At 37.4% G+C, this 21,274-nt stretch overlaps 1 protein-coding gene and 1 non-coding gene across 2 annotated transcripts in view; both read right to left on the bottom strand.

The window, feature by feature from the left end:
• The window catches only part of DACH2 (dachshund family transcription factor 2), a 764,445-nt gene that overhangs the window by 139,415 nt on the left and 603,756 nt on the right, over window positions 1-21,274 (bottom strand).
• LOC122235609 lies at window positions 16,075-16,150 on the bottom strand. Its single transcript, XR_006213650.1, has one exon. It is a non-coding gene; the product is annotated as a small nucleolar RNA SNORD55/SNORD39 (small nucleolar RNA).

Raw genomic sequence — 21,274 nt, 5'->3', positions numbered from 1 at the left:
TCTGGAATACCAATTATGCGTAGATTATTTCTTTTTAGTGTATCACTTAGTTCTCTAATTTTCCCCTCATACTCCTGGATTTTTTTATCTCTCTTTTTCTCAGCTTCCTCTTTTTCCATAATTTTATCTTCTAGTTCACCTATTCTCTCCTCTGCCTCTTCAATCCGAGCCATGGTCTTTTCCATTTTATTTTGCATCTCGTTTAAAGCGTTTTTCAGCTCTTTCTGACTGTTCCTTAGTCCCTTAATCTCTGTGGCAAGAGATTCTCTGCTGTCCTGTATACTGTTTTCAAGCCCAGCGATTAATTTTATGACTATTATTCTAAATTCACTTGCTGTTATATTATTTAAATCCTTTTTGATCAGTTCATTAGCTGTTGTTATTTCCTGGAGATTCTTTTGAGGGGAATTCTTCCATTTGGTCATTTTGGATAGTCCCTGGAGTGGTGGGGACCTGCAGGGCACTTCCCCTGTGCTGTGGTGTATAACTGGAGTTGGTGGGCGGGGCCACAGTCAGACCTGATGTCTGCCCCCAGCCCACTGCTTGGGCCACAGTCAGACTGGTGTCTGCCATATTTTCCTCTCTCCTAGGGGCGGGATTCACTGTGGGGTGGCGTGCCCCATCTGGGCTACTTGCACACTGCCAGGCTTGTGGTGCTGGGGATCTGCTGGGGTGGGTAGGCAAGGTGCATGGGGGCAGAAGGGGCAGGCTTAGCTCACTTCTCCTTAGGTGATCCACTTCAGGAGGGGCCCTGTGGCAGCAGGAGTGAGTCAGACCCACTGCCGGAGGGGTGGCTCTGCAGAAGCACAGCTTTGGGTGTTTGCTCGGAGCAAGCAAGTTCCCTGGCAGGAACCGGTTCCTTTTGGGATTTTGGCTGGGGGATGGGCGAGGGAGATGGCGCTGGTTAGCAGCTTTGTTCCCCGCCAAACTGAGCTCTGTCATCCTGGGGCTTAGCAACTCTCCCTCCCTTTGTCCTCCAGCCTTCCCTCTTTCCGAGCAGAGCTGTTAACTTATGACCTCCCAGATGCTATGTCCCGCTTGCTGTCATAACACACTCCATCCGGCCCCTCTGCTTTTTCAAGCCAGACTGGGGGCTCTGCTTGGCCGGCGGGCTGCCCCTCTGCCCCGGCTCCCTCCTGCCAGTCTGTGCAGTGGGCACCACCTCTCTGCCCTTCCTACCCTCTTCCGTGGGCCTCTTGTCTGTGCTTGGCTCCAGAGACTCCGTTCTGCTAATCCTCTGGTGGTTTTCTGGGTTATTTAGGCAGGTGTATGTGGAACCTAAGTGAGGTGAGGACGCGCAGTGAGTCCAGCATCCTCCTATGCCGCCATCTTCCGAAAAAAAAAACCTCAATTTATATTTAAATGGGATTCTTTATTTATTGTTCACAGCCTACTAAATCCCAACACATAACCACTATTAAGCCCAGACTCATTCTTGTAAGGATGAAGAGTTAAATATGCACTGGCAAACCACACAGACTCAGCTTATTAGGGCTGGCAATGCATCAAAGGTAACAAAAAATGTCTGGCCAATTTACAAACTTTTGTTTCCAAGGATGACAATCAGGCATGATGAATATATTTGGAAAAAAAAAAATAACATCACCTATGCCTCAGAATGAAAGCAAAGAATTTATGTTACATTTTAAAACTAACTTTTTGGGGTGCTTGGGTGGCTCAGTTTGTTGAGCGACTTTGGCTCAGGTCATGATCTCGCAGTTCATCCATTCAAGACTCATGTCCAGCTCTATGCTGACAGCTCAGAACCTGGAGCCTGCTTCAGATTCTGTATCTCCCTCTCTCTCTGACCCTACCCTGCTCATTCCCTCTCCTTCTCTCTCAAAAAATAAATAAACATTTAAACAGTTTAAACTAACTTTTCAAAATTTTATAAAATAATAGTAGCTCCAGAGTTATTGACATTATAACACTATAGGCATCTCAAAAGTTTGGATTTGTCTATAATATTTTTTGCATTAGTCTGTCTACAGTAATAATATGTTTTTCCCAGGCTATAGAACAGAACACAGCACAGATCCAAACTCTAAATAAAAGTGGGATGAACTTTTGATAGATCAGTGTCAGGAAAATTTATACTTATGTTTTCACACAAATTTCCTAAACTGACCCAAGTTAACAGTGTACAATACAAAGTAGCCTTGGAATTTTGGTTTCAAATTAAGAAACCTCAACAGTTAGTTTGGGGAGAAAATGCTAAAAATTATTATATTCCAAGCTCAATTAACAGCTCAATTCACACATGTTTACTTCATGCAGTCTAGAAACATTTTATAAAGTGAACATGAAAATTTTAAACTATTGAAGAAATTGAGATGAGAAGGAATATTTACAGGATATAACTTGGATAGGTCAGTGTAGAAGATAGACAATGGTGTAAGATACAGTTGCCAAGGGGTAGCTTAAGAAGAAGTGTATAAGGGGCTACAGGGTGGCTCAGTTGCTTAAGCAGGTGACTTGATTTTTGGTTTGGTCATGATCTCACGGTTGGTGGGATTGAGCCCTGCATCAGGCTCCATGACGATGACGCACATCCTGCTTGGGATTCTCTCCATGTCTCTCTGCCCTTCCCTTGCTCATGCTCTATTTCTCTCTCTAAATAAATAAATAAAACTTAAAAAGGCTGGGGGGGAGTATATAAAAGGACATAGAGAATTGGAACCGTGGATACCAAGGAAGCAAGCAGTTTCATAGTTTTGTCCACTTTCTCCCTTCTGTGTCACTGACAAATGGGACAAAATTTGTGGTAATTCTATTGAATTCAGCATCCAGTGTGTGTATGACAAAGAGATACCTACTCCTTAAGCAGCACTGTGTTATAGAAAAGCTCAAAGAAAAATCCACTAGCTCTTGTTAAAATATATTTGGCTTGAAAATAAAATACTCTAAAGTGACCTATTTTATTATTTCACATTTCATTTTAAAAGTTACTGTCATTTATTTATCGTTTGTTTCAGCCATTGCATCTATGTAATAATATGTATAGATAATATGCTTCTGAATATTAAATTCATAAAAACATACTTGCTATGTACTTATTTTGGCAAATCAACAAAATTTGTTGATCAAATGAAAAGAATTTTTTTTTAGATTTCTATTACTGATATTTTGTAAGTGATATAAAAAATGACTTATTTTTACCAAATAAAGAATTTACGTTTCCAAACTGTTTTCTCACGATGTTTTTTTTCTTTTTTATGTTCAGTTTTTTTTCAATTTTGAAGCATATTTTCAATATGGCAGTAGATACAATAATATTTCACAGTCTGTTATTTGATAGGAGAGAAAAATAAATGATATTATATCTTTGAATTCAGAATATCTGTTCTTTGTTTCAAATGAAAATAGGCCATTTATTATCATAAGATATCATGGCATGAAAGGACTTCATGGCTACAGTACTCAGTGGGAATATACCATCTAAAAACGTATTATTTTTGAGATGTGAACACTTGAACCTTTGTATTTTTTCTTTAAAATATAGGTTACATTTTTACCAGGTAGCACCTTGATTATCTTAAAAAAATATTAACAGCTTGCATCTTCATACCAATGCTCAGTTACAAATTCCAAATATTTTGTCTCATTTCTTGTGAGCAGTGCCATCTGCCAGAGGTGGCATTTCATGGCTATTTACTCTCACTCCCTCCAAGAATCCATCTGCCACTATGTAATGCTGCCTGAATAAAGGGGATTAAGACTCTGATACAACAGAGACTATTGATAATTTGGTATAATTGGGAAGAAATAAAGATAAATGAGGTTGAGGATGAAGAGGCAATTAGTTGAGCTGCCTGTACAGCTGTGTTCTCGGCCTAGCTCCCCTGGCCTTTTCATCAGTGAGGTATGTGCAAATTAACCACAATGACAAATACACATTTCACAAAGCTCTTGCACATAGTAAACCTTGATAATTAACTTTTCATTTCTGATAACTGAGTAAGTTGTTTTGGTAAAGTTGTTTTAACATGTTCTCAATGTCCGTATCACACAGGACTTCTGCATCTGCTATACTTTAGGAATAATCTACCCTACAACTCATTTCCTTGTTTTCAGTTGATGTCAGGCTACTGTTTACAACATGAGTACAGTGAGGATTTCTTTTACCTTAATTATGGTCCAGTGTTTAGGACATAATAGCAATGTTTTCTTTTTTATATGATTAGAAGCCAAGAGAACTCTTCAGAGTCAATGAAAGAAACTTCTCTTCTAATTTTAGGAATATAGTATGAAAATAGCATTATTTTTGAGAGTTTTCAATGAAAAAGTATGGACTGCTTTACAAACCAGCTCTAATGGATCTTTAGAGATTGGAAAAGCCAATATTTTCATGGATAGAAGTTTACATAATGATATTAAGGTCATCATTGTCATTATTATGCTTCCTTTAAAAAATAATGTTTATTTATTATTGAGAGACAGAGGCAGAGCATGAACGTGGGAGGGGCAGAGAGAGGAGGAGACACAGAATTCGAAGCAGGCTCCCGGCTCTGAGCTGTCAGCACAGAGCCCTATGAGGGGCTCAAACTCACAAACCGCAAGATCATGACCTGAGCCAAAGTTGGATGCTTAACCAACTGAGCCACCCAGCCACCCCTCATTATTATGCTTCCTAAATTAAAGTGGCAATTCAATAAAAAGTTAACCACAAAGATGTTTAGGCACTGACTAACTTCATTCTAAGATCACTTTTCCTAACCACAGAAATGGTTATGCCAGGTATTTAGTTAAGATGCTATCATAGGAACTAAATATTTTGAAGTCCAGTATTTTGAAAGGTAGCTTTTCTTCTACTTTGCCATTGAAATTATTCTAATTATTTCTTGTGTTTAATAAAAAATCATATCACTGTGTGCCTCTCTGTTTTTAGTCCATGTAAGAAAACAATAAATCTACACTAATAAATTTAGAATATGTAACTATACTAATAGAGTGTAGGCTGATGAATTTCTCACCACATTATAAAAAGAGCTGTATCAAGAAAATAAACACTTTTTCAATTTTTATGTGTTTCACTCACATAACAAACTAGGCTAAAATTATTTATGTTAAACAAAGAGAATATTATTTACAAATGCTTGTCAACTCAGGAAAACATGTCTAGTAGGGTGACTCTTAATGGTTACATCCTTATCTCTTGAATACCACCAAACTAATCTTTTGAGTTTTTATGAGTTGTGCAGTGTGGTAGCCATTAGCCACGTGTTGCTATTTAAATTATTTAAATAAATAAAATTAAGAATTCAATTCCTCAATAACACTAACCACATTTCAAGTGCTTTATTACTCACAGCTGTCTAGTGGTTATCATGTTGGACATCATGAAAAATCATTTTCATCACTAGAGAAATTTCTCTTGGTCAGTTCTGGTCTATATTTCAGACTACTTCCCCATTAACGCAAATTAGTGATATTCAACTGTGGACAAAACTATAAATTAAAGAACAGATAAATCAAATATTGAACCTTCAATTTACAAAAGAATTCAGAATCCCTTTAATTTCATAATTAGGAGAGTAAGAAGCTCCAGTTAAAATAGCCTCAGTTGATAAATAACTAGAAACACATCATGGTGTGTTGTGTATGTATGTATGTGTGTATATGTATATATGTATGTGTATATATATATACATATATATGTATATATATAGATATATACAAATATTACCTGTATATATGTATATCTGCTTTAGTTTTCTTTAGAATTATATTACTGCATAAGTTCAATACAGTAATTGTGTGTACACACACACGCACACATACACACACACACACACTTTATCTTATCACCATACTATTTAATGTATGCAGTAATATAATTCTAAAGAAAATCAGAAAAGTTTAATATTTTCATTAGAAATTATTTTTCACGGCGCCTGGGTGGCTCAGTCACTTAACAGTACGACTTCTGCCCAGATCATGAACTCATGGTTAATGAGTTCTAACCCCGTGTCAGACTCTGTTCTGACAGCTCAGAGCTTGGAACCTACTACAGATTCTGTGTCTCTATCTCATTCCTCCCCCACTTGCGCTTTGTCTCTATCTCTCTCCAAAAATAAAGATTAAAAAAATTTAGAAAAAGAAATTATATTTCATTGAAATGTGTCTTTTAAAAGAATTTACTGCAAATTTTAAAGTTTTTAATAGGGCTGATACTCCAGGTATATAATAGAATTCAGAGCTAAGGTACAATATATACAATTTCGATTTATAGGCAGTTTTTCTATAAATATGTTATTGAATAATTCTTACATTTAAAATTTTTTTAAATGTTTATTTATTTCTGAGAGAGAGAGAAACAGAGTGCAAACAGCAGAGGGACAGAAAGACACAGAACCTGAAGCAGGCTCCAGGATCTGAGCTGTCAGCACAGAACCTGACACGTGGCTGGAACTCACGAGACATGAGATCATGACCTGAGCTGAAGTTGGTTGCTTAAACGACTGAGCCACCCAGGTGCCCCAGTTCTTATATTTTTAAATCACAAAGAATGCTGATTTGAGAACCACAGCACCTAGTTTTATTATTTTTTTTCTTTAATTTTATAATCTTAGAAAATAATTCTCCTTCCAAGATGGTATTATTTATTTATTGAAGTTTTTATTTAAATTCTAGTTAGTTAACATATAGTATAGTACTGATTTCAGGAGTAGAATTTAGTGATTCATCACTTACATACAACAACCAGTGCTCATCACAAACCATCACCCATTTAGACTCTCACCCTCATAACCTTCCATCAACTCTCAGTTTGTTCTCTATAGTTAAGAGTTTCTTATGGTTTGCCTCCCTATCTTTTTCTTCCCCCTTCCTTTATGTTCATCTGTTTTGTTTATTAAATTCCATATATTAGTGAAATCATATGGTATTTGCATTCTCTGACTGATTTCACTCAGCATAATCTCTGACTGGTTTCACTTAGCATAATATACTCTAGCTCTATCCACATCATCGAAAATTGCAAGATTTCATTCTTTTTTTGATGGCCGACTAATATTCCATTGTATATATATACCACATCTTCTTTATCCATTCATCAGTTAATGGACATTTGGGGTCTTTCCATAACTTGGTTATTGTTCATAATGCTCCAAAAACATCACGGTGCATGTGCCCCTTCGAATCACTATTGTTGCATCCTTAGGGATAATACTAGTAGTGTGATTGCTGGGTTGTAGGGTGGTTCTATTTTTAACTTTTTGAGGAACCTCCATACTACTTTGTAGAGTGGCTGCGCCAGTTTCCATTCCCACCAATGGTGTAAGAGGATTCCATTTTTCTGTATCCTTGTTAACATCCACTGTTTCCTATGTTGTTAATTTCAGTCATCCTGATAGGTGTGAGGGGGTATCTCGTTGTGATTTTGACTTGTATTTCCCTGATGCTGAGTGATCTTGAGCATTTTTAATGTGTCTGTTAGCCATCTGGATGTCTTCTTTGGAAAAATTTCTATTCATATCTTCTACCCATTTTTAACTGGATTATTTGTTTTTTTGATATTTACTTTGATAAGTTCTTTATAGATTTTGGATACAAACCCTTTATCAGGTATGTCATTTGCAAATATCTTCTCACATTCCATAAGTTGCCTTTTAGTTTTGCTGATTATTTCCCTCACTGTGCAGAAGTTTTATGTTTTATTGTTGAGTATTTTATTTTTATTATTTTTAATATGAAATTTATTATCAACTTGGTATCCATACAACACACAGTGCTCATCCCAACAAGTGCCCTCCTCAATACCCATCACCCACCCTCCCCTCATTCCCACCCCCGTCAACCCTCAGTTTGTTCTCAGTTTTTAAGAGTCTCTTATGTTTTGGCTCCCTCCCTCTCTAACCTCTTTTTTTTTCCTTCCCCTCCCCCATGGTCTTCTGTTAAGTTTCTCAGGATCCACATAAGAGTGAAAACATATGGTATCTGTCTTTCTCTGTATGACTTATTTCACTTAGCAGAACACTCTCTAGTTCCATCCACGATGCTACAAAAGGCCCTGTTTCATTCTTTCTCATTGCCACATAGTATTCCATTGTGTATATAAACCACAAATTCTTTCTCCAGTCATCAGTTGATGGACACTTAGGCTCTTTCCATAATTTGGCTATTGTTGAAAGTGATGCTATAAACATTGGGGTACAAGTGCCTCTATGCATCAGCACTCCTGTATTCATTGGATAAAATCCTAGCAGTGCTATTGCTGGGTCAGAGGGTAGATCAATTTTTAATTTTTTGAGGAACCTCCACACTGTTTTCCAGAGTAGCTGCACCAGTTGTCATTCCCACCAAGAGTGCAAGAGGGTTCCCATTTCTCCACATCCTCTCCAGCATCTATAGTCGCCAAATTTTGTTCATTTTAGCCACTCTGACTGGCTAGAGGTGGTATCTGAGTGTGGTTTTGAGTTGTATTTCCCTGATGAGGAGTGACAATGATCATCTTTTCATGTGCCTATTGGCCATCTGGATGTCTTGTGTCTATTCATATTGTCTGCCCATTTCTTCACTGGATTATTTGTTTTTCAGGTGTGGGGTTTGGTGAGTTCTTTATAGATTTTGGATACTAGCCCTTTGTCCAATATGCCATTTGCAAATATCTTTTCCCATTCCGTCAGTTGCCTTTTAGTGTTGTTGATTGTTTCCTTTGCAGTGCAGAAGCTTTCTATCTTGATGAGGTCCCAATAGTTCATTTTTGCTTTTAATTCCCTTGCCTTTGGACATGTGTCAAGTAAGAAATTGCTGCGGCTGAGGTCAGAGAGGTTTTTTTTCTGCTTTCTCCTCTAGAATTTTGATGGTTTCCTGTCTCACATTCAGGTTCTTTATCCATTTTGAGTTTGTTTCTGTGAATGGTGTAAGAAAGTGGTCTAGTTTCAATCTTCTGCATGTTGCTGTCCAGTTCTCCTGGTACCATTTGTTAAAGAGACTGACTTTTTTCCATTGGATATTCTTTCCTGCTTTGTCAAAGAGTAGTTGGCCATACTTTTGTGGGTGTATTCTGGAGTCTCTATTATATTCCATTGGTCTGTGTCTAATTTTGTCCCAATACCATGCTGTCTTGATGATTACAGCTTTGTTGTAGAGGCTAAAGTCTGGAATTGAGATGCCTCCTACTTAGGTCTTCTTCTTCAATATTACTTTGGCTATTCGGGGTCTATTGTGGTTCCATACAAATTTTAGGATTGCTTGTTCTAGCTTCGGGAAGAATGCTGGTGTAATTTTGATTGGGATTTCATGGAATGTGTAGATAGCTTTGGGTAGTGTTGACATTTTAACAATATTTATTCTTCCAATCCCTGAGCATGGGATGTTTTTCCATTTCTATGTATCTTCTTCAATTTCCTTCATAAGCTTCCTATAGTTTTCAGCATACAGATTTTTACATCTTTGGTTAGGTTTATTCCTAGGTATTTTATGCTTCTTGGTGCAATTTGTGAATGGGATCAGTTTCTTTATTTGTCTTTCTGTTGCTTCTTTATTAGTGTATAAGAATGCAACTGATTTCTGTACATTCATTTTGTATCCTGCAAGTTTGCTGAATTCATGTATCAGTTCTAGCAGACTTTTGGTGGAGTCTATCAGATTTTCCATGTATAATATCATGTCATCTGCAAAAAGTGAAAGTTTAACTTCATCTATGCCAATTTTGATGCCTTTGATTTCCTTTTGTTGTCTGATTGCTGATGCTAGAACTTCCAACACTATGTTAAACAACAGCAGTGAGAGTGGACATCCCTGTCCTGTTCCTGATCTCAGCGGGAAAGTTCTCAGTTTTTCCCCATTGAGGATGAGTATGTGGGTGCTTAGGAATTTGTCCATTTCTTCCAGGTTTTCCAGTTTGCTGGCATATAATTTTTCATAGTATTCCTTGATAATTGTTTGTGTCTCTGAGGGATTGGTTGTAATAATTCCATTTTCATTCATGATTTTATCTATTTGGGTCATCTCCCTTTTCTTTTTGAGAAGCCTGGCTACAGGTTTATCAATTTTATTTATGTCTTCAAAAAACCAATGCTTGGTTTCAATGTTCTACTCTACAGTTTTGTTTTGTTTTGTTTTGTTTTTTGATTCTATATTGTTTATTTCTGCTCTGATGTTTATTATTTCTGTTCTTCTGCTGGGTTTGGGGTGTCTTTGCTGTTCTTCTTCTATTTCCTCTAGGTGTGCTGTTAGATTTCGTATTTGGGATTGTTCTTGTTTCTTGTGATAGGCCTAGATTGCAATGTATTTTCTTCTCAGAACTGCCCTTGCTGTGTCCTAAAGCGTTTGGATTACTATATTTTCATTTTCATTTGTGTCCATATATTTTTTTAAATTTCTTCTCTAATTGCCTGGTTGACCCACTCATTCGTTAGTAGGGTGTTCTTTAACCTCCATGCTTTTGGAGGTTTTCCAGACTTTTTCCTGTGGTTGATTTCAAGCTTCATAGCATTGTGTTCTGAAAGTATGCATGGTATGATTTCAATTCTTGTATACTTATGAAGGGCTGTTTTGTGACCCAGTATGTGATCTATCTTGGAGAACGTTCTATGTGCACTCGAGAAGAAAGTATATTCTTTTGCTTTGGGATGCAGAGTTCTAAATATACCTGTCAAGTCCATCTGATCCAATGTGTCATTCAGGGCCCTTGTTTCTTTATTGACCATGTGTCTAGATGATCTATCCATTGGTGTAAGTGAGGTGTTAAAATCCCCTGGAATTACCACGTTCTTATCAATAAGGTTGCTTATGTTTGTGATTAATTGTTTTATATATTTGGGGCTCCCGTGTTCGGCACATAGACATTTATAATTGTTAGCTTTTCCTGATGGATAGACCCTGTAATTATTATATAATGCCCTTCTTCATCTCTTGTTACAATTTTGTTTAATCTCTTGTTTAATCTCTACAATTTTGTTACAATCTCTTGTTTAATTTAAAGTCTAGTTTGTCTGATATAAGTATGGCTACTCCAGCTTTCCTTTGACTTCCAATAGCATGATAGATAGTTCTCCATCCCCTCACTTTCAGTCTGAAGGTGTCCTCAGGTCTAAAATGAGTCTCTTGTAGACAGCAAATAAATGGGTCTTGATTTTTTATCCATTCTCATACCCTATGTCTTTTGGTTGGAGCATTTAGTCCATTTACATTCAGTGTTTTTATTGAAAGATATGAGTTTAGACTCAGTGTGATGTCTGTATGTTTCATGCTTGTAGTGATGTCTCTGGTACTTTGTGGTCCTTGCAACATTTCACTCACAGAATCCCCTTTAAGATCTCTTGTAGTGCTGGTTTAGTGGTGATGAATTCCTTCAGTTTTTGTTTGGGAAGAACTTTATCTCTCCTTCTATTCTGAATGACAGACTTGCTGGATAAAGGATTCTTGGCTGCATATTTTTTTTCTGTTCAGCACATTGAAGATTTCCTGCCATTCCTTTCTGGCCTGCCAAGTTTCAGTAGATAGGTCTGCCACTAGTCTTATAGGTCTCCCTTTATATGTTAGAGTGTGTTTATTCCTAGCTGCTTTCAGAATTTTTTCTTTATTCTTGTATTTTGCCAGTTTCACTATGATATGACGTGCAGAAGATTGGTTCAATTTATGTATGAAGGGAGTTTTCTGTGCCTCTTGGATTTCAATGCATTTTTCTTTCCCTAGATCAGGGAAGTTCTCAGCTCTGATTTGTTCAAGTACACCTTCAGCCCCTTTCTCTGTCTCTTCATCTTCTGGAATTCCTATTATATGGATATTGTTCCATTTGATTGCATCACTTAGTTCTCTAATTCTCCCCTCATACTCCTGGATTTTTTTTATCTCTCTTTTTTTCAGCTTCCTCTTTTTCCATAATTTTATATTCAAATTCACCTATTCTCTCCTCTGCTTCTTCAATCCATGCTATGGCCGCCTCCATTTTATTTTGCACCTCATTTATAGCATTTTTTCGCTCCTCATGACTATTTCTTAGTCCCTTGATCTCTGTAGGAATAGATTCTCTGCTGTCCTCTATGCTTTTTTCAAGCCAAGTGATTAATTTTATGACTATTATTCTAAATTCTTCTGTTGTATTGTTTAAATCGTTTTTGATCAATTTGTTAGCTGTCGCTACTTCCTGGAGTTTCTTTTGAGGAGAGTTCTTCTGTTTCATCATTTTGGGTAGTCCCTAGGGTGGCTCCAAACTGCAGCACTTTCCATGTTGTCCAGAGTCACTTGTTTTGGTGGGCAGGGCCACAGTCAGACCTGATGTCTGCTCCCAGCTCACCGCTGGGGCCACAGTCAGACTCTTGTGTTCCTTATCTTCCCTTCCCCCAGGGGCAGGACTCACTGTACAGTGGTGTCGCCCCTTTCTGTGCTAGTTGCATACTGCCAGGCTTGTGGTGCTGCTTTGATGGGATCTGGCCTATTAGCTGGGGTGGATCTGCAAGGTGCACAGGGGTGGGAGGGGCAAGCTTAGCTGGCTTTGCCATTGGTGAACCCCTGCTGTAGGGGTCCTGCAGCACTGGAAGTGAGGCAGACCCATCAGAGGGATGGATGCACAGAAGCACAGCATTGGGTGTTTGCGTGGTGCAAGCAAGTTGGGTGATGGGAACTGGTTCCCTTTGGGATTTTGGCTAGGAGGTGGGAGAAGGAAATGGCACTTGCAAGAGCCTTTGTTCCCTGCTGACCTGAGCTCTGTCTTCCCGGTGTCCTCTCACTCTCCCCACTCTCCAAGGGCAGAGGTTTTCACTTTTAACATTCCAGATGTTAGGTCCCGCTGGCTGTCAGAACTCACGCAGTCGGGCCCCTCTGCTTTTGCATGCCAGACTTGGGGGCTCTGCCTTGCCAGGTGGCCTGCTCCTCCACTGCCCCGGCTCCCTCCTGTCAGTCTGTGTAGGGCACACCGCCTCTCTGCCCTTCCTACCCTCTTCTGTGAGCCTCTTGTCTACGCTTGGCTCCAGAGAGTTGGTTCTGCTAGTCTTCTGGTGGTTTTCTGGGTTATTTAGTCCAATGTGGGTGGAATCTAAGTGATCAGCAGGATGTAGTTAGCCCAGTGTCCTCCTACGCTGCCATCTTCCATGTTCTCTACCTATTGTTGAGTATTTTAGTATCAATTGTTATGATTGCAGTTATTACTGAATAGATAGCAAACTCATAGATAATTAGTATATTTCCCACCTTCCAACTGATGATCAAATTCCCACCCAAAAGCCAGACATCTTCATTCTGCCTCCTATGGGTCTCAATTTCCCTTTACATAAAATGATGGAGTGGAGCTGAATGCTCTCACAGGTTCATTCAAGCTCAGGCATTGTATAATTTTCTAAGTTGCTTCTAAACATAAATATTTCATTTCAAATAAGCAATGTAAAAAAGCAGTAAGAAGTTAAACACAAAATTTGGAGGAGTGCTTACCTTTGGCAGGGAGGCAGAAGTATAGGAAAAGGAATGGGCACATAAAAAAAATGCAAATTGTTGATAATGTTTTAGTTCTCGAGTTGCAAGGTGGGTTCACTGGCATTTATATTATTATTATTTGTAATTTACACATGTGTTACATTGTTTTACATTTTAAATTTTTTTTTAAAGATAATAATGGGAAAAACACACACAATAGACTTTGGATATTCCATTTGGCACTAAGAAGCAAATTATTTAGAATTAGGATGTGCTACATGAGTATATACAACATACTTCTTTTAATTAAATACTGATGGGAGAGGAGAAAATGATGTGTCCACATTGCTCAGAGTGTTCAAAACTAGCTCAAAACTGTTATTTCTTTATGAGATAGGAATCTTGTATTTTCCTCATTTTTCGAATATGACAAACCAAAATCCAGAAAAGTAACTGATTTGTAATTCATGCAATAAGTCATTCCTAAGCTAGAAAACAGAAACACTGGATACCCAAAATATTTCTGTTCACAATGATGTTATTTATCCTTAATAAGTTAAACATCTTAATGGGTTGGTCTTGATTTACTCTGAACATCATTCTAGTCTGCTTTTTTGACCAGTCAGCTGTAAAAGATCAAAAACAACCATCCATATACACCAGTAAGAAATCAATTCAAGATAGAACAAGGTTTACATTGGAGCCTTTACAGCCTTCTTTCCTGGTAGAACACTTGGACATTTATACTGAATTGTGGCTTTCAAAACTGTCAAATGAGAGATTGTGTCTAGGTAGGGGCAGGTGATTTCTCTTCTGAGAGTCTGTAAAGTGACTTTCAAACAACAGCAATAAATGATGCCTTCTGAATGTACATGTAAAAATGAACCAATGATGAATTTGGGCTCTCACTGAGAGCATAAAGAAAAGAGCAGAGGGTTGCAATAAGTCTTTACAGTTCTAAGGAATTATGTAAGAAACAAAATTATCCAAAGACTCTTCCTCTATAACACTTTTGTTTTCAAAGTTACTGAACTAAAACTAGTGAAATTTATTTTACTAAGTTAATGCTTCTTTTTCTAGTACAATGCATGGATTAACAGACAAACTAATATGGAATATAGCTGATCCTGAATTAGAATTAGAATTAGAATTAGAATTAGAATTAGAAGCTATCACATATATAAAATTAGGATCACTGAGAATTGTAGTGTTATAAAATAATTATATTTATTTGCAGCTGTATCCAGTCCACTTTATACTCATATAGTATAGATGACATAGTTTTTTGTCACTGTACTAAATGAAATTCAACTGTTACATCCCTAAAAATGAAACAATTCAATCCAAGTGAATATGCACTAAGAATTTGGGTTGTGAGTCCATTACTATTAATATATTTAATATATCTTTTTGAAAACACCCTATTCCCATTTATTTCTGTCACCAGCAATTGTATCTTTACCAAATGGCTACATAGCACTGACTCCACAGAAAAGACAACTAAACCACAATAAGGGGTAAATGAAAATATGCTGGTTAGTTGGTCATCATACATTATCCATATCCTACTCCTTCATGTTACAGATAAGAGAAACAACAAATTCTAATTTGTGCTTATAGTAACAGCCCATTTCAGCTGAAACTTTTTTTTGTTTCTTAATTTTATTTTTTTTATATTTACATCCAAATTAGCATATAGTGCAACAATGATTTAAGGAGTAGATTCCTTAATGCCCCTTACCCATTTAGCCCATCCCCCCTCCCACAACCCCTCCAGTAATCCTCTGTTTGTTCTCTATATGTAAGAGTCTTATGCTTTGTCCCTCTCCCTGTGTTTATATTATTTTGGTTTCCTTTCCCTTAAGTTCATCTGTTTTGTCTCTTAAAGTCCTCTTATGAGTGAAGCCATATGATATTTGTCTTTCTCTGATTAATTTCACTTAACATAATACCCTCCAGTTCCATCCACGTAGTTGCAAATGGCAAGATTTCTTTCCTTTTGATTTCTGAGTAATACTTCATTGTATATATATTACATCTTCTTTATCCATTTATCCATCAATGGACATTTGGGTTCTTTCCATACTTTCACTATTGTTTATAGTGCTGCTATAAACATGGGGGTGCAGATGTCCCTTCAAATAGCACACCTGTATCCCTTGGATAAATGCCTAGTAGTACAATTTCTAGGTTGTAGGGTAGTTCTATTTTTAATTTTTTCAGGATCCTCCATACTGTTTTCCAGAGTGGCTGCACCAGCTTTCACTCCCACCAACAATGCAAAAGAGATCCTCTTTCTTCGCATCCTCACCAACATCTGTTGTTGCCTGAATTGTTAATGTTAGACATTCTGACAGGTGTAAGGTGGTATCTCATAGTGGTTTTGATTTGTATTTCCCTGATGATGAGTGAAGATGAGCATTTTTTCATGTCTGGGATGGTCATCTGTATGTCTTCTTTGGAGAAGTGTCTATTCATGTCTTTTGCCCATTTCTTTGCTGGATTATTTGTTTTTTGGGGTGTTGAGTTTGATTACTTCTTTATAGATTTTGGATACTAACCCTTTATCTGGTATGTTGTTTGTAAATATCTTCTCCCATTCTTTCGGTTCCCTTTTAGTTTTGCTGATTGTTTCCTTAGCAGTGCAGAAGATTTTTATTTTGATGAGGTCTAAGTAGTTCATTTTTAGTGAAACTTTTTAAATGATCTTTTTTCCCTCACATGCTCAGCTCTCCAAGGTTGGCTCCCCAGTGCACACTCAGGAGTTGACATTGCCAAGGTGTTATCATCCACTAAATTGCCACTTTTTAGATGGAGGAAACAGATTCATACAGATGAGGGTTAAATATCATACTATCACATAGTGGTTGAACTGCTAAAAACTGTTTTTGTTCATCAGTCAAAAAGGTAGGTAGAGAGGTATGTCTGCACTAAAGCACAGGGGCAGGATAGGGATCAGCTCAAACTGGAATCTGGGGTAGATTTTACAGGGATATGAAAGAGGTACCTCTCCTGAGAGAGAAAAACAATCTCCATTATTAAAATAAATAATTGCCCCTCACATATGTGACAATTAGAATTTAGTAAGTATATTTTACATCCATAATGGTCTCTGATTTTCCCAACATGAAATCATGAAATGACATAAAACTGCTTTGAAACAAAAAGTTCTGTATGATCTATGTAACTATATTATTGTAATTATACAGAAAAATCTTACTAAAACCTTTTCCTTCCACATATATTTCCCAGAATTACCTTAAAAATTAAGAAAAAAAAAAGATGGTCACAAGGCCTAATTCACTTAAATGAACTATCTGCATACACTATCCAAGTTTATTAAATAATCATCACAGCTACTGGGTGTTTACAATAAAAAATGCCTAGTATTTGCCTAACATTAACTTTTCAAAGCACATTTGAATCTATTATTTTATTTTATCTTCACAACAGTTCTATGAGTGTCTCCAAGTAATGGACTATGTCTAATTCTCCTTAACAGCCATGCCACAGAGAAAGAAAAGAAGAATAGATGGACTGGGTGGATCTATAAATGAATAAAAATAAAAATAACAAATATGTCATTTATTTTAGGGTATTTTTGGCAATATATCTATAATGTCTCCAATTCTATACTGTAATGATATTTTAGATGGCTAAGAATACAATCTCACCCTTATTCTTCTTTAGTATTATAGTTTTAAGATTGTTTCTTTTCTGTCTTATATTGCATTCATACCTTCAGAAATATCCTAATTCAGTAAAGTTTGTATAACTAAATTCAACTAAGACATGATGAAATTCTCTGAGCACTTCCACAAATAGGTGAAAGAAATGTAGACATGACTACATTTGTTCTTTTTTTTTTTTTTTTTCTTTTTGCTTATTTACTGACCATTCTAATAGGGTATTTTGGGATTTTATTTTATTTGAGCCTCTTTTATATTCAATATCATGACTTTTCCCAGATTTCCAAAGACTCCATTCCAATAATTAATTGGCTTTTGCTTTTGGGATATCTAGGCCCCCATTGGTGTGGTTTATGTTGTTCCACTTTCTTCTAGCTTTATATCTACTGACCAACACCCCCACTGTCTTCTATTTATTATGACACATGCTATAAAAATTATTAGCATCACAGCAACATATCTTATACTCTAAAGGGAAGGTTAAGATAAGTGAGTAGTAGGAGAACCCTATGCTTTCCTCATCCCTTGAACATAGCTAGATAAATATCAATCATTCTGAACACCCAAGGAATCAGTCTGAGGACTGACAGAACAAATTGCAAAACTAGAGGGAGATGGGGGCCACATCATGGAAGGTAGGAGGTACTGAGATGTGTGATTTGGGGGAGAAAAGGATGATGGGTGCTGCAGAGGGGAAGGAACCATGATCATGGAGAAAGGGGATGTGGAGAGAGAGAGAGAAAGAGAGAGACAGAAAGAGCAGAGCACAGGGAAAACACTTCTCCAAAGCTATTGACCAGGAAAAGGAGAAGGGTTGATAATCATGAGATTTTATTTATTTAATTTTTTTCAGTTTATTTATTTATTTTGAGAAAGAGAGAGAGGGAGAGAGAGTAAGTGTGAGTGGGAGAGGAGCAGAGAGAGAGGAAGAGAGAGAATCCCAAGCAGGCTCCATGCTGTCACACAGAGCCTGATGTTGGGCTCAATCTCATGAATCATGAGATCATGACGTAAGCTGAAATCAAGAGTTGAAAGTTTAACTGACTGAGCCACCCAGGCACCCCTATCATGAGATTTTAAAACCCATGGACTTCAAATACTGAAGTTTCAGAAGTCTGTGCCATGACTGGTGTTGAACCTAGCAGATGCTGCATTGCTTCTGTGAATGAAGAGGCCCAAGAGCATGGCATGATCTGAGGATCCCCTGGGATACATTAGGAGAGACAGTTTGCCCTTCTTGGAATCTGGGATAGGTGGTATTGCCTTTGAGGGGAAAAAGAGCCAGTGGGTACCAACTGTGCTCCAAGCCCCTTAAGCATAGATGTAAAGACACCTGCTGAGATAGCTAACATGGACTCAGGCTTTTTGCCACACTTTAAACTCCAACCTGCTGTGCGTTAGTGTGACTGGCCTTTTGAGACAAACTGGAACCAGCCTTAGCAGGGTAAGACCCACCCCTAGAAGACCAGAATAGGCCCTTGCTACAACCAGGTCCTGAAAATTTGAAGTTTTGAAACCCAACCAGCACACCTGAAATAAAACACAGGTGTATCATGCTGCCAGGTGAGGAGATGGCTCAGACATATAAAGGGTGAAGGCAGGGATTTAAGGGATACTTGGGACACATGAGGGGAGATTGTTCACTCTTTTGTGAAGGCTTCCTAGACAATGTCAGGAATTAACTCACCTTTCTAGTGACTAGGGAGAAGACTGGCCCCATTTTTCTCCCTTGCCCATCAGCACAGACTGACTTCAGAGAGCAGAACAGCATCAACACTGGAAGCCTGAGCTGCTTACACCAATCCCCACCCCCTGCATTGCACAAGTGTTTCTTTACCAAGGCAACTGTGCCTGAGTGCCAGAGCAGTGGGCCCCTTCCTGATAAGACCAGCACAAACTTCCCACATATATCATGTCTACTGACCATAGAGTGCTGCAAAGATTAAGCTCTAATGGAAAGAAAATCAGGCCTCTTTTAACAAACAGACTAGAGAAAATCTAGTTAATGCTCACCCCACTCTGGACAAAGTCCAAATACTCCACACTGCAGGCAAGGAGAATCTCTGCAGAAGACTTGCCTGAGGGAAAGAGCACCCAAAACACAGAAGCAGAGTGCACACAGAATACACCAGAGACACTTCCTGAAACACCAGGTCCTGGAGAGTATATGACCTTTTCTTCATAAAGCAACTACTCTAAGGAGCAGGACACATAACAGGTTTTCCTAACACAGAAAAGAAACAGAGACTTGGACAAAATAACAAGATGAAGAAATTCATCTCCCAAAAATTAAGAGGAAAAGGTCATGTTCAATGATCTAATTGAACATATATAAATAATAGGCTTGATCCAGAATTTAAAACCACAATCATAAGGGACTGAGAATCATCTGGGACTGAGAAAGCCATAGAAGACAGCAGGGAGTCTCTTACCACAGACATAAAAGACCTAATAACTAGTCAGACCTAAATAAAAAAATGTTGTAACTGGGATCCAAAACTAACTGGATGAAATGGCCAAAAAGATAGAAGAAACAGGAGAATGAAAAAGTGATATAAAAGATAAAATTATGGAAAATAATGAAGCTGAAAAGAAAGAAATAAAAATATTGCATTGCAATGTAGACTTAGGCAACTTGGTGGCTCCAAAAAGCATAATAACAATTATATCAGAGGAGTCCCAGAAGAAGAGAGGATAAAAGGGGTGGAAAATTTATTTGAGCAAATTATAGCTAAAAACTACCCTAAACTGGGGGAGGAAACAGACATCCAAATCCAGGAGGCACAGAGAACTCCCATCAAAATCAATAAAAGCAGGCCAACACTGAGACATATCATACTAAAATTTGCAAACTAAAGAGATAAGGAAAAAATCCTAAAAGCAGCAAGGGGACAGAAATCCCTAATTTACAATGGAATACAAATGAGAACAGCAGCAGATGCCACCACAGAAACTTGGTGGATGAGAAGGGAATGGCATGATATAGTCAACATGCTGAATAGGAAAAATATACAGCCAAGAATACTCTATCCAACAAGGCTATCATGCATAATAGAAGGAGAGATAAAGAGTTTCTAGGAAAAACAAAAACTAAAGGAGTTCATGACCATTACTGCAATAAATATTAAAGAATATTCCCTGAAGGGGAAAGAAATACCAAAAGTGACAAAGACTAGAAAGGAACAGAGAAAATCTCCAGAAAGAATGACTTAACAAGTAATATAATGGCATTCAATTCATGGATGTAAATGGACTAAATGCTCCAATAAAAAGAATTAGGGTATCAGAATGGATTTTTAAAAAAGACCCATCTATATACTACCTAGAAGAGACTCACTTGATATATAAAAAAAACCTGCATATTAAAAGTTAGTGGATGGAGAAACATTTAACATGCAAATAGATGTCAAAAGAAAGCTAGTGTAGCAATACTTATACCAGACAAACTAGATTTTTTAAATAAAAATCTGTAACAAGAGATGCAAAAGGGTACTACATCGTAATAAAGGGGCCTATCCAACAAGATCTTACAATTTTAAATATTTATGTCCCCAACTTGAATGCGCAAACATATAAATCAATTAATTACAAACTGAAAGGAATTCTTTGATAATAATTCAATATTAGTATGAACCTTACCACTCGATTTAGAGCAATGACACATCATCTAAGCAGAAAGTCTACAAGGAAAAAATGATTTTGAATGACACACTGGACCATATGGACTTCACAGATATATTCAGAACATTCCATCCTAAATCAACAGAATACACATTATTTTTGAATGCACATGGTATATTCTCCAGAATAGATCACATACTGGGCCACAAATTAGGCCTCAATAAATACAAAAAGATTACATCATACCATTCATATTTTCAGACCACAACACTATGAATCTTTTAAGTCAGCTACAAGAAACAATTTGGAAAGACCACAAATACATGGAGGTTAAACAGCATCCTACTAAAGAACGAATGGGTAAACCAGGCATTAAAGAAGAAATATAAAAAAATACATGAAAACCAATGAAAATGAACACACATGGTCCAAAATCTTTGGGATGCAGCAAGAACAGTTCCAAGAGGGAAGCATATAGCAATACAGGCCTATCACAAGAAACAAGAAAGATCTCAAATACACAACTGAACCTTACACTTAAAGAAGCTAGAAAAAGGACAAAAAATGAAACCTAAAGACAGCAGTGAGATGAATATAAGGAAGATTAG

Source organism: Panthera tigris, chromosome X (assembly GCF_018350195.1).
Source record: "Panthera tigris isolate Pti1 chromosome X, P.tigris_Pti1_mat1.1, whole genome shotgun sequence".
NCBI lineage: Eukaryota > Metazoa > Chordata > Mammalia > Carnivora > Felidae > Panthera > Panthera tigris.
Note: the sequence above shows the minus strand (reverse complement) of the source record. Positions and strands in the feature narration are given on the sequence as shown.